We start from the raw sequence: 15,337 nt of genomic DNA on the forward strand, positions 1-15,337 counted from the left end.
AAATGATAAGTACAGACTGATAGATGCAGATATACAGCGGTACTTGTATACAGTTACATCTAATTACCCTATTTATAACATATATACATGATAAGTACAGACTGATAGATGCAGATATACAGCGGTACTTGTATATAGTTACATCTAATTACCCTATTTATAACACATATACATGATAAGTACAGACTGATAAATGCAGATATACAGCGGTACTTGTATACAGTTACATCTAATTACCCTATTTATAACATATGTACATGATAAGTACAGACTGTTAGATGCAGATATACAGCGGTACTTGTATACAGTTACATCTAATTACCCTATTTATAACATATATACATGATAAGTACAGACTGTTAGATGCAGATATACAGCGGTACTTGTATATAGTTACATCTAATTACCCTATTTATAACACATATAAATGATAAGTACAGACTGATAGATGCAAATATACAGCGGTACTTGTATACAGTTCCATCTAATTACCCTATTTATAACATATATACATGATAAGTACAGACTGATAGATGTAGATATACAGCGGTACTTGTATACAGTTACATCTAATTACCCTATTTATAACACATATACATGATAAGTACAGACTGATAGATGCAGATATACAGCGGTACTTTTATATAGTTACATCTAATTACCCTATTTATAACATATATAAATGATAAGTACAGACTGATAGATGTAGATATACAGCGGTACTTGTATACAGTTACATCTAATTACTGTATTTATAACATAAATACATGATAAGTACAGACTGTTAGATGCAGATATACAGCGGTACTTGTATACAGTTACATCTAATTACCCTATTTATAACATAAATACATGATAAGTACAGACTGTTAGATGCAGATATACAGCGGTACTTGTATACAGTTACATCTAATTACCCTATTTATAACATATGTACATGATAAGTACAGACTGACAGATGTAGATATACAGCGGTACTTGTATATAGTTACATCTAATTACCGTATTTATAACATATATACATGATAAGTACAGACTGTTAGATGCAGATATACAGCGGTACTTGTATATAGTTACATCTAATTACCCTATTTATAACACATATAAATGATAAGTACAGACTGATAGATGCAGATATACAGCGGTACTTGTATACAGTTACATCTAATTACCCTATTTATAACATATATACATGTTAAGTACAGACTGATAGATGCAGATATACAGCGGTACTTGTATACAGTTACATCTAATTACCCTATTTATAACATATGTACATGATAAGTACAGACTGATAGATGTAGATATACAGCGGTACTTGTATACAGTTACATCTAATTACCCTATTTATAACATATACATGATAAGTACAGACTGATAGATGCAGATATACAGCGGTACTTGTATACAGTTACATCTAATTACCCTATTTATAACATATGTACATGATAAGTACAGACTGTTAGATGCAGATATACAGCGGTACTTGTATACAGTTACATCTAATTACCCTATTTATAACACATATACATGATAAGTACAGACTGTTAGATGCAGATATACAGCGGTACTTGTATACAGTTACATCTAATTACCCTATTTATAACATATATACATGATAAGTACAGACTGATAGATGCAGATATACAGCGGTACTGTTATACAGTTACATCTAATTACCCTATTTATAACATATATACATGATAAGTACAGACTGATAGATGCAGATATACAGCGGTACTTGTATACAGTTACATCTAATTACCCTATTTATAACATATGTACATGATAAGTACAGACTGTTAGATGCAGATATACAGCGGTACTTGTATATAGTTACATCTAATTACCCTATTTATAACATATATACATGATAAGTACAGACTGTTAGATGCAGATATACAGCGGTACTTGTATATAGTTACATCTAATTACCCTATTTATAACATATATACATGATAAGTACAGACTGTTAGATGCAGATATACAGCGGTACTTGTATACAGTTACATCTAATTACCGTATTTATAACATATATACATGATAAGTACAGACTGTTAGATGCAGATATACAGCGGTACTTGTATATAGTTACATCTAATTACCCTATTTATAACATATATACATGATAAGTACAGACTGATAGATGTAGATATACAGCAGTACTTGTATACAGTTACATCTAATTACCCTATTTATAACATATGTACATGATAAGTACAGACTGTTAGATGTAGATATACAGCGGTACTTGTATACAGTTACATCTAATTACCCTATTTATAACATATGTACATGATAAGTACAGACTGTTAGATGCAGATATACAGTGGTACTTGTATACAGTTACATCTAATTACCCTATTTATAACATATGTACATGATAAGTACAGACTGTTAGATGCAGATATACAGCGGTACTTGTATACAGTTACATCTAATTACCCTATTTATAACATATGTACATGATAAGTACAGACTGTTAGACGTAGATATACAGCGGTGCTTGTATACAGTTACATCTAATTACCCTATTTATAACACATATACATGATAAGTACAGACTGATAGATGCAGATATACAGCGGTACTTGTATACAGTTACATCTAATTACCCTATTTATAACAAATGTACATGATAAGTACAGACTGTTAGATGTAGATATACAGCGGTACTTGTATACAGTTACATCTAATTACCCTATTTATAACACATATACATGATAAGTACAGACTGATAGATGTAGATATACAGCGGTACTTGTATACAGTTACATCTAATTACCCTATTTATAACATATATACATGATAAGTACAGACTGATAGATGCAGATATACAGCGGTACTTGTATACAGTTACATCTAATTACCCTATTTATAACATATGTACATGATAAGTACAGACTGTTAGATGCAGATATACAGCGGTACTTGTATACAGTTACATCTAATTACCCTATTTATAACATATATACATGATAAGTACAGACTGATAGATGCAGATATACAGCGGTACTTGTATACAGTTACATCTAATTACCCTATTTATAACATATGTACATGATAAGTACAGACTGTTAGATGCAGATATACAGCGGTACTTGTATACAGTTACATCTAATTACCCTATTTATAACATATGTACATGATAAGTACAGACTGTTAGATGTAGATATACAGCGGTACTTGTATACAGTTACATCTAATTACCCTATTTATAACATATATAAATGATAAGTACAGACTGATAGATGCAGATATACAGCGGTACTGTTATACAGTTACATCTAATTACCCTATTTATAACATATATACATGATAAGTACAGACTGATAGATGTAGATTATACAGCGGTACTTGTATACAGTTACATCTAATTACCCTATTTATAACATATATACATGATAAGTACAGACTGATAGATGCAGATATACAGCGGTACTGTTATACAGTTACATCTAATTACCCTATTTATAACATATATACATGATAAGTACAGACTGATAGATGCAGATATACAGGGGTACTTGTATATAGTTACATCTAATTACCGTATTTATAACATATATACATGATAAGTACAGACTGTTAGATGCAGATATACAGCGGTACTTGTATATAGTTACATCTAATTACCCTATTTATAACATATATACATGATACGTACAGACTGATAGATGCAGATATACAGCGGTAGTTGTATACAGTTACATCTAATTACCCTATTTATAACACATATACATGATAAGTACAGACTGTTAGATGCAGATATACAGCGGTACTTGTATACAGTTACATCTAATTACCCTATTTATAACATATGTACATGATAAGTACAGACTGATAGATGTAGATATACAGCGGTACTTGTATACAGTTACATCTAATTACCCTATTTATAACACATATACATGATAAGTACAGACTGATAGATGCAGATATACAGCGGTACTTTTATATAGTTACATCTAATTACCCTATTTATAACATATATAAATGATAAGTACAGACTGATAGATGTAGATATACAGCGGTACTTGTATACAGTTACATCTAATTACTGTATTTATAACATAAATACATGATAAGTACAGACTGTTAGATGCAGATATACAGCGGTACTTGTATACAGTTACATCTAATTACCCTATTTATAACATAAATACATGATAAGTACAGACTGTTAGATGCAGATATACAGCGGTACTTGTATACAGTTACATCTAATTACCCTATTTATAACATATGTACATGATAAGTACAGACTGACAGATGTAGATATAAAGCGGTACTTGTATATAGTTACATCTAATTACCGTATTTATAACATATATACATGATAAGTACAGACTGTTAGATGCAGATATACAGCGGTACTTGTATATAGTTACATCTAATTACCCTATTTATAACACATATAAATGATAAGTACAGACTGATAGATGTAGATATACAGCGGTACTTTTATATAGTTACATCTAATTACCCTATTTATAACATAAATACATGATAAGTACAGACTGATAGATGCAGATATACAGCGGTACTTGTATACAGTTACATCTAATTACCCTATTTATAACATATATACATGATAAGTACAGACTGTTAGATGCAGATATACAGCGGTACTTGTATATAGTTACATCTAATTACCCTATTTATAACATATATACATGATAAGTACAGACTGATAAATGCAGATATACAGCGGTACTTGTATATAGTTACATCTAATTACCCTATTTATAACATATATACATGATACGTACAGACTGTTAGATGCAGATATACAGCGGTACTTGTATACAGTTACATCTAATTACCCTATTTATAACACATATACATGATAAGTACAGACTGTTAGATGCAGATATACAGCGGTACTTGTATATAGTTACATCTAATTACCCTATTTATAACATATATACATGATAAGTACAGACTGATAAATGCAGATATACAGCGGTACTTGTATATAGTTACATCTAATTACCCTATTTATAACATATATACATGATACGTACAGACTGATAGATGCAGATATACAGCGGTAGTTGTATACAGTTACATCTAATTACCCTATTTATAACACATATACATGATAAGTACAGACTGTTAGATGCAGATATACAGCGGTACTTGTATACAGTTACATCTAATTACCCTATTTATAACATATGTACATGATAAGTACAGACTGATAGATGTAGATATACAGCGGTACTTGTATACAGTTACATCTAATTACCCTATTTATAACATATACATGATAAGTACAGACTGATAGATGCAGATATACAGCGGTACTTGTATACAGTTACATCTAATTACCCTATTTATAACATATGTACATGATAAGTACAGACTGTTAGATGCAGATATACAGCGGTACTTGTATACAGTTACATCTAATTACCCTATTTATAACACATATACATGATAAGTACAGACTGTTAGATGCAGATATACAGCGGTACTTGTATACAGTTACATCTAATTACCCTATTTATAACATATATACATGATAAGTACAGACTGATAGATGCAGATATACAGCGGTACTGTTATACAGTTACATCTAATTACCCTATTTATAACATATATACATGATAAGTACAGACTGATAGATGCAGATATACAGGGGTACTTGTATATAGTTACATCTAATTACCGTATTTATAACATATATACATGATAAGTACAGACTGTTAGATGCAGATATACAGCGGTACTTGTATATAGTTACATCTAATTACCCTATTTATAACATATATACATGATAAGTACAGACTGTTAGATGCAGATATACAGCGGTACTTGTATACAGTTACATCTAATTACCGTATTTATAACATATATACATGATAAGTACAGACTGTTAGATGCAGATATACAGCGGTACTTGTATATAGTTACATCTAATTACCCTATTTATAACATATATACATGATAAGTACAGACTGATAGATGTAGATATACAGCAGTACTTGTATACAGTTACATCTAATTACCCTATTTATAACATATGTACATGATAAGTACAGACTGTTAGATGTAGATATACAGCGGTACTTGTATACAGTTACATCTAATTACCCTATTTATAACATATGTACATGATAAGTACAGACTGTTAGATGCAGATATACAGCGGTACTTGTATACAGTTACATCTAATTACCCTATTTATAACATATGTACATGATAAGTACAGACTGTTAGATGCAGATATACAGCGGTACTTGTATACAGTTACATCTAATTACCCTATTTATAACATATGTACATGATAAGTACAGACTGTTAGACGTAGATATACAGCGGTGCTTGTATACAGTTACATCTAATTACCCTATTTATAACACATATACATGATAAGTACAGACTGATAGATGCAGATATACAGCGGTACTTGTATACAGTTACATCTAATTACCCTATTTATAACATATGTACATGATAAGTACAGACTGTTAGATGCAGATATACAGCGGTAGTTGTATACAGTTACATCTAATTACCCTATTTATAACATATGTACATGATAAGTACAGACTGTTAGATGCAGATATACAGCGGTACTTGTATACAGTTACATCTAATTACCCTATTTATAACACATATACATGATAAGTACAGACTGATAGATGTAGATATACAGCGGTACTTGTATACAGTTACATCTAATTACCCTATTTATAACATATATACATGATAAGTACAGACTGATAGATGCAGATATACAGCGGTACTTGTATACAGTTACATCTAATTACCCTATTTATAACATATGTACATGATAAGTACAGACTGTTAGATGCAGATATACAGCGGTACTTGTATACAGTTACATCTAATTACCCTATTTATAACATATATACATGATAAGTACAGAGTGATAGATGCAGATATACAGCGGTACTTGTATACAGTTACATCTAATTACCCTATTTATAACATATGTACATGATAAGTACAGACTGTTAGATGCAGATATACAGCGGTACTTGTATACAGTTACATCTAATTACCCTATTTATAACATATGTACATGATAAGTACAGACTGTTAGATGTAGATATACAGCGGTACTTGTATACAGTTACATCTAATTACCCTATTTATAACATATATAAATGATAAGTACAGACTGATAGATGCAGATATACAGCGGTACTGTTATACAGTTACATCTAATTACCCTATTTATAACATATATACATGATAAGTACAGACTGATAGATGTAGATTATACAGCGGTACTTGTATACAGTTACATCTAATTATGGTGCTTAATTAATAATACAGAGCTGGCATATTTTGTATGACTACAGATTTTTATATTGAACCAATATTTACGCACTGAAACTCTATTTACACACAACACAATTTATACATGAATTTACCATTAATTACTTAGGTAACAATTAACTGGAATAGTCTTTCAAAAGATATACCGTAGCTTAAAGGGACATACAACCCAACATTTCAAGATTCATATAGATTATACAATTTTAAACAATTTTTTCTTGTTTTCTTGTTATGCTTTGTTGAAAAGCTGGAAGGTAAGCTCAGGAGTGTGCACGTGTCTGCAGCACTTTATGGCAGCAGTTTTGCCACAATCTTATACATTAGCAAGAGCACTAGATGGCAGCACTATTTCCTGTTATGTAGTGCTCCAGACATGTGCACGCTGCCTATCTAGATATCTCTTCAACAAAGAATAACATAATAACTAAGCAAATTTGATAACAGAAGTAAATTGTAAACTGTTTTAAAAGTGCATTCTCTGTCTGAATTATGAAAGAAAAAATGTGGGTTTCACGTCGCTTTAAACGGCTGCTTTATTTAGGGTGCTCTATTACAGTCTTTTCCGTAGGTGCAATATATTTATTGATATGTAAAGGTTTTACTGTGTTTTTGGCAAAAGTTTTCTATTGCTGTTGTTTACGTTATGTGTAATTCTATTTATTAGCGTCACTGCTATCCTAAGGATGTGACATTATAATAGTACGTGACATCACACTCATAAGTTGCTTGGAAATTGTAAAGGAGATAAGAATAAAACAAATATGAAACCTAAATAATTTAGAAGTGATGAAGCAACATGAGCCAATATTTAAACTCAGTTTGTTAAACGTGCATAGTATATATCAGCAATTAAAGGGACATGAAACCCAACATTTTTCTTCCATGATTCAGATAGAGAATACAATTTTAAATAACTTTCTAATTTACTTCTATTATCTAATCTGGTTCATTCTCTTAGTATCCTTTGTTGATGGAGCAGCAATTCACTACTGGTTTCTAACTGAACACATGGGTGAGCCAATCACAATATATATATATAGTTTAAGAAGAAAGAAGATATGTGAGACTGTATATCCCACACTTGTTTCCCTGTTTCCAGCACCAGAGCATAAGATCTACTGTGTCCTAACTATTATAATAGTGATAGTAACAGCCACTAAATATGGTTCCCTAAACATTCCTTAACAACTAAAGCAATTATATATTGTCACAATATTACAAAATAACCGTTACATTTATATACTAAGTGATTACTTTATTGCTACAAGAGATATCACAGGCATGTAATGCAAAGATACTAAGCGTGGGCCCACTTTAGACTATCGGTATACCGAAAAAAGTCAACTGACTGCAAAAAGAGTTCCTTTATAAGAATAATTATTAATAGAGTTCCACACAGCTTGTTTAATGAATTATGCACCACATTCCATTACTTTGTTATAATCTTCAGTGGGAGATTATGGCAAGGTATTTAACACTCATGGGTATTTATATTCCAACAGTCACAGCTTTAGTTATGTCGTAGGTATATGCAGAAAACTCTATCATTTTCGCTTGTCTCAAACGCTCAACTTGTTTTGCATGCAAACGCCTCACCAGGTAGGCTTGTAGTACTCCTCCCTGCTTATTATTTCAAGCAAGTTTTGAACGCAGCTTAATCTTATTCTGCGCTTACCTTGATTGTAGATCCTCAATGAGTTTGCTCTCGTTTCTACTTACAAGACAGCTGTAGTCGGTAACCTCTGTTCCGTTCCGCCACTGTGGCGGTTTCCCATCCGTGAGTGTACCTGCTACTCAACATTGAATCACAGGTACACTCACGGATGGGAAACCGCCACAGTAGTGGAACGGAGCGGAGGTTACCGACTACAGCTGTCTTGTAAGTAGAAACGAGAGCAAACTCATTGAGGATCTACTATCAAGGTAAGCGCAGAATAAGATTAAGCTGCGTTCAAAACTTGATTAAAATAATAAGCAGGGAGGAATATACTACAAGCCTACCTGGTGAGGCGTTTGTTTGCATGCAAAACAAGTTGAGCGTTTGAGACAAGCGATAATGATACAGTTTTCTGCATATACCTACGACATAACTAAAGCTGTGACTGTTGGAATATAAATACCCATGAGTATTAAATACCTTGCCATAATCTCCCACTGAAGATTGAAACAAAGTAATGGAATGTGGTGCATAATTCATTAAACAAGCTGTGTGGAACTGTATTAATAATTATTCTTATAAAGGAACTCTTTTTGCAGTCAGTTGACTTTTTTCGGTATACCGATAGTCTAAAGTGGGCCCACGCTTAGTATCTTTGCCTGTGATATCTCTTGTAGCAATAAAGTAATCATTTACGGCTAGATTTAGAGTTTGCCGTTAGCCGTCAAAACCAGCGTTAGAGGCTCCTAACGCTGGTTTTGGGCTACCGCTGGTATTTAGAGTCAGTCAGGAAAGGGTCTAACGCTCACTTTCCAGCCGCGACTTTTCCATACCACAGATCCCCCTACGCCATTTGCGTATCCTATCTTTTCAATGGGATCTTTCTAACGCCAGTATTTAGAGTCTTGGCTGAAGTGAGTGTTAGAAATCTAACGACAAGGCTCCAGTCGCAGAAAAAAGTCGGGAGTTAAGAGCTTTCTGGGCTAACGCCGGTTCATAAAGCTCTTAACTACTGTGCTCTAAAGTACACTAACACCCATAAACTACCTATGTACCCCTAAACCGAGGCCCCCCCCACATCGCCACCACTCTATTAAATTTTTTTAAACCCTAATCTGCCGACCGCACACCGCCGCCACCTACGTTATCCCTATGTACCCCAAAATCTGCTGCCCCTAACACCGCCGACCCCTATATTATATTTATTGACCCCTAATCTGCCGCCCCCAACGTCGCCTCCACCTACCTACAATTATTAACCCCTAATCTGCCGACCGGACCTCACCGCTACTCTAATAAATTTAATAACCCCTAAAGCTAAGTCTAACCCTAACACTAACACCCCCCTAAGTTAAATATAATTTAAATCTAACGAAATAAATTAACTCTTATTAAATAAATTATTCCTATTTAAAGCTAAATACTTACCTGTAAAATAAACCCTAATATAGCTACAATATAACAAATAATTATATTGTAGCTATTTTAGGATTTATATTTATTTTACAAACAACTTTGTATTTATTTTAACCAGGTACAATAGCTATTAAATAGTTAATAACTATTTAATAGCTACCTAGTTAAAATAATTACCTGTAAAATAAATCCTAACCTAAGTTACATTTAAACCTAACACTACACTATCAATAAATTAATTAAATAAAATACCTACAATTATCTACAATTAAACCTAACACTACACTATCAATAAATTAATTAAATACAATACCTACAAATAAATACAATTAAATAAACTAACTAAAGTACAAAAAATAAAAAAGAACTAAGTTACAAAAAATAAAAAAATATTTACAGACATTAGAAAAATATTACAACAATTTTAAGCTAATTACACCTACTTTAAGCCCCCTTATAAAATAACAAAGCCCCCCAAAATAAAAAAAATGCCCTACCCTATTCTAAAATACAAATAGAAAAGCTCTTTTACCTTACCAGCCCTTAAAAGGGCCTTTTGCGGGGCATGCCCCAAAGAATTCAGCTCTTTTGCCTGTAAAAAAAACATACAATACATCCCCCCCCAACATTACAACCCATCACCCACATACCCCTAATCTAACCCAAACCCCCCTTAAATAAACCTAACACTACCCCCCTGAAGATCATCCTTCCTTGAGTTGTCTTCAGCCAGCCGACCCACCGATGGAACCGAAGAGGAGATCCGGAGCAGCAGAAGTGATCCTCCAAGGGGCGCTGAAGAAGTCTTCCATCCGATGAAGTGATCCTCCAGGCGGCGCTGAAGAAGTCTTCCATCCGGGCGATGTCATCTTCCAAGCGGCGCTGAAGAAGTCTACCTTCCCGGCGATGTCATCTTCCAAGCGGGGTCTTCAATCTTCTTCTTCAGGATCCATCTTCATTCCGCCAACGCGGAACATCCTTCTTCCCCGACGGACTACCGACGAATGAAGGCTCCTTTAAGGGACGTCATCCAAGATGGCGTTCCTCGAATTCCGATTGGCTGATAGGATTCTATCAGCCAATCGGAATTAAGGTAGGAAAATTCTGATTGGCTGATGGAATCAGCCAATCAGATTCAAGTTCAATCCGATTGGCTGATCCAATCAGCCAATCAGATTGAGCTCGCATTCTATTGGCTGATCGGAACAGCCAATAGAATGCGAGCTCAATCTGATTGGCTAATTCCATCAGCCAATCAGAATTTTCCAAACCTTAATTCCGATTGGCTGTCAGCGATGTTAGGGTGGGCAGATTAGGGGTTAATACTATTTATTATAGGGTTATTGAGGCGGGAGTGAGGCGGATTAGGGGTTAATACATTTATTATAGTAGCGGTGAGGTCCGGTCGGCAGATTAGGGGTTAATTATTGTAGGTAGCTGGCGGCGACGTTTTGGGGGGCAGATTAGGGGTTAATAAATATAATATAGGGGTTGGCAGTGTTAGGGGCAGCAGATTAGGGGTACATAGGTATAATGTAGGTTGTGGCGGTGTACGGAGCGGCAGATTAGGGGTTAATAATAATATGCAGGGGTCAGCGATAGCGGGGGCGGCAGATTAGGGGTTAATAAGTGTAAGGTTAGGGGTGTTTAGACTTGGGGTTCATGTTAGGGTGTTAGGTGCAGACATAGGAAGTGTTTCCCCATAGGAAACAATGGGGCTGCGTTAGGAGCTGAACGCTGCTTTTTTTTTTTTTTTTCAGCTCAAACAGCCCCATTGTTTCCTATGGGGGAATCGTGCACGAGCACGTTTTTGAAGCTGGCCGCGTCCGTAAGCAATGCTGGTATTGAGAGTTGCAGTGGCGGTAAATTATGCTATACGCTCTCTTTTGGAGCCTAACGCAGCCCTTCTGTGAACTCTAAATACCAGCGGTATTTAAAAGGTGCGGGGGGAAAAAAGCCAGCGTTAGCTACGCGGGTCGTTACCGACAAAACTCTAAATCTAGCCGTTAGTATATAAATGTAACGGTTATTTTGTAATATTGTGACAATATATAACTGCTTTAGTTGTTAAGGAGTCTTTAGGGAACCATATTTAGTGGCTGTTACTATCACTATTATAATAGTTAGGACACAGTAGATCTTATGCTCTGGTGCTGGAAACAGGGAAACAAGTGTGGGCTATACGGTCTCACATATCTTCTTTCTTCTTAAACAATTCATGGTCCCCCCCTCCCAACCCTCCCCCCCCCCAATTAGGTGCTTGCTATAAAAAAAACTTTATGCACTACTCTAAGCAATGAGTGGAGAAAATACCAAAAAAAAGGTAATAGAGTGCGCCAAAAAATAATAAAATAAGCGCTTGATAAAAAGACTGTGTCTAAGATGAAGGTTAGAGGAATGTGCTCATCGATGGTCAAACAAATCAGTGAAAGTGAGGTGTAATCAGGTGTAAAGCGTATGCCTTTAAAAATGGCGGTTATAAGCTCCTGGTGTATAGTGAACTCTCATATATATAAAAAATATCAATAGTAATACGTATGATAGAGCTATATGACAGTCTAGTTGAAAATAATAAAACAATATGTCTGCAAATGATAAAGCGATAAACCAACAAATAGTGAAAAAATATATAAACAAAATATATAAACAAATTAGTAAAAGCATATATGTCAACACATTTGGTGCAAAAGATATATATAAAAGCAACAATGATACTTGAAAATAATAAAGAAAAAAATTGCTTATCGTTAAAAATGAGTCCCAATTCGAAAATGCAGAAGAAAAGGACTTGAGCCGTCAAAGTCTCTGTGAATAGAGTTCTTATCGCAATGTGGGTGTTAAATGTGCAGCAGGCAGCTGGTCTTGAAAGGTGTCTGATCAGAACAAATCTAAAGATGGAACAAAAGAAGACAGCGCCTCATAGTGCAAATAAGTTTCAAAAAAGAAAGAGGTGTGCAATCACATCAGAGGACGTCAAATGTAGATATACTCACAAGAGCATTGGCACCCTTATAGAAAAAGGTGCAAATGTGCAGGCTGACGTTTATTCAGCAGTCAGTACGCTGTATAGTGGACAAACCGATCTCCGCCGATGCAGCCGTGGACTCTCCCCCACGATCTGAGGCTGAGTTCTATGGAGCCGTGCTGTGTGGGAGAAGACAAACAAATCTCCCCTGCCTGTGGAACACTCGGCACCCGGGTCGGTGTTGGAAATAAAATAATTCACAATGAAAATAATCTGTCCGTGGCAGTAAAGCTTGGCATGTGAATGAAAGAGCCACAACAAGTCAGGCTGTGGTATAAAAATATATTAAAAATATTTATTGTTTGAGCTATAGACGCGTTTCTCGGCCACAAGCTCCTGGCCGTTTCATCAAGTACAAAGTATTTGTACTTTGTACTTGATGAAACGGCCAGGAGCTTGTGGCCGAGAAACGCGTCTATAGCTCAAACAATAAATATTTTTAATATATTTTTATACCACAGCCTGACTTGTTGTGGCTCTTTCATTCACATGCCAAGCTTTACTGTCACGGACAGATTATTTTCATTGTGAATTATTTTATTTCCAACACCGACCCGGGTGCCGAGTGTTCCACAGGCAGGGGAGATATGTTTGTCTTCTCCCACACAGCACGGCTCCATAGAACTCAGCCTCAGATCGTGGGGGAGAGTCCACGGCTGCATCGGCGGAGATCTGTTTGTCCACTATACAGCGTACTGACTGCTGAATAAACGTCAGCCTGCACATTTGCACCTTTTTCTATAAGGGTGCCAATGCTCTTGTGAATATATCTACATTTGACGTCCTCTGATGTGATTGCACACCTCTTTCTTTTTTGAAACTTATTTGCACTATGAGGCGCTGTCTTCTTTTGTTCCTACTCTAAGCAATGACTGTGTATGTAGACAGTTAAGGTATACTGCGGCATTTTGCAGCATATTAGGTTTACAGTATTTGAACTTTAGTATCTCTAGGAGCATAGAACAAACACGGTTTTCAGAGATATTTCAGAGTAAAAGCAAGCCCGATTTCCTGCACAGCTATTGGCTAAGAGGAGAAAACGTCACTCTCTAGCAAAACAGCATTCTGCCGTGGGCTGCCTTAGCAACTCAGAACGGCGAACGCTTAAAACAAGTAAAGGAGCTTTTAGCATGAAGTTTTTTTTATGAATGAAAGTCACCTTTATTTGTATCAATGGTCAATGTTAGCGTTTCAGAAACGCTAGGGTTGACTTTCACTTTAATGTCCCTTTAAGGTAGCTGGGAAAACTGTGAAAGAGGAACACAGCCTTTGGAGGCAAGTAGGATATCGAAGGGAAACTGAACAGTACCAGGAAGTGTTTTTTTTTTAGCAGGATGTCAACTTCTTAGGAGGTCAGTGGTTCCCCTCAGAGCTACAGTTACTGCCTCCTAAACTATGTAAGTAGTGTCTTTTCACTGGTTTCTGTCATGCTTGGTATTTGTGACAAGATCGTTCTAGATGGAAAATAATCCTGTTCAACCCTCTCATAGGCCAGTAACTACCCTAAGACATTCCATATTGATGGAGTGCCCTTTGACTAAGTAGCCTCAATTACTGCTTTTTATTGCCATATCGAGACCTAGATGCTATTATTACAAATCAAGTGGGTATGGCAGTAGTTACAATACAATTAAAGCTGAGTGAGGTTGTTCAGGGGGTTGAGTGGTGATAAAACAAATGCACATATATGAAGATACGTATATCATGACATAGCAATGTATGTGTTGAGAAGTACCTGGGATACCCACCATTGCACGCTAGAAAAATCTAGTGGCTCAGTTATGGTGCACTGACCGGTGGCCTGAACAATGCTGCATAGCTTGAAATGCTCAAGTGCTGTTTCTGCTATCCAAGTGGCATTGCCCCAGTAAGACCAGGCTGTATATATGTACATGTGATGAGTTGCTGCCCTGGTAGGGTATTTC

General features: G+C 35.2%; 1 protein-coding gene across 9 annotated transcripts in view; it reads right to left on the minus strand.

Moving 5' to 3' along the window:
• Window positions 1-15,337, minus strand: part of MEF2A (myocyte enhancer factor 2A) — a 530,557-nt gene that overhangs the window by 131,246 nt on the left and 383,974 nt on the right. The gene's annotated exons all lie outside the window — the stretch shown is intronic.

Source organism: Bombina bombina, chromosome 6, assembly GCF_027579735.1.
Source record: "Bombina bombina isolate aBomBom1 chromosome 6, aBomBom1.pri, whole genome shotgun sequence".
NCBI lineage: Eukaryota > Metazoa > Chordata > Amphibia > Anura > Bombinatoridae > Bombina > Bombina bombina.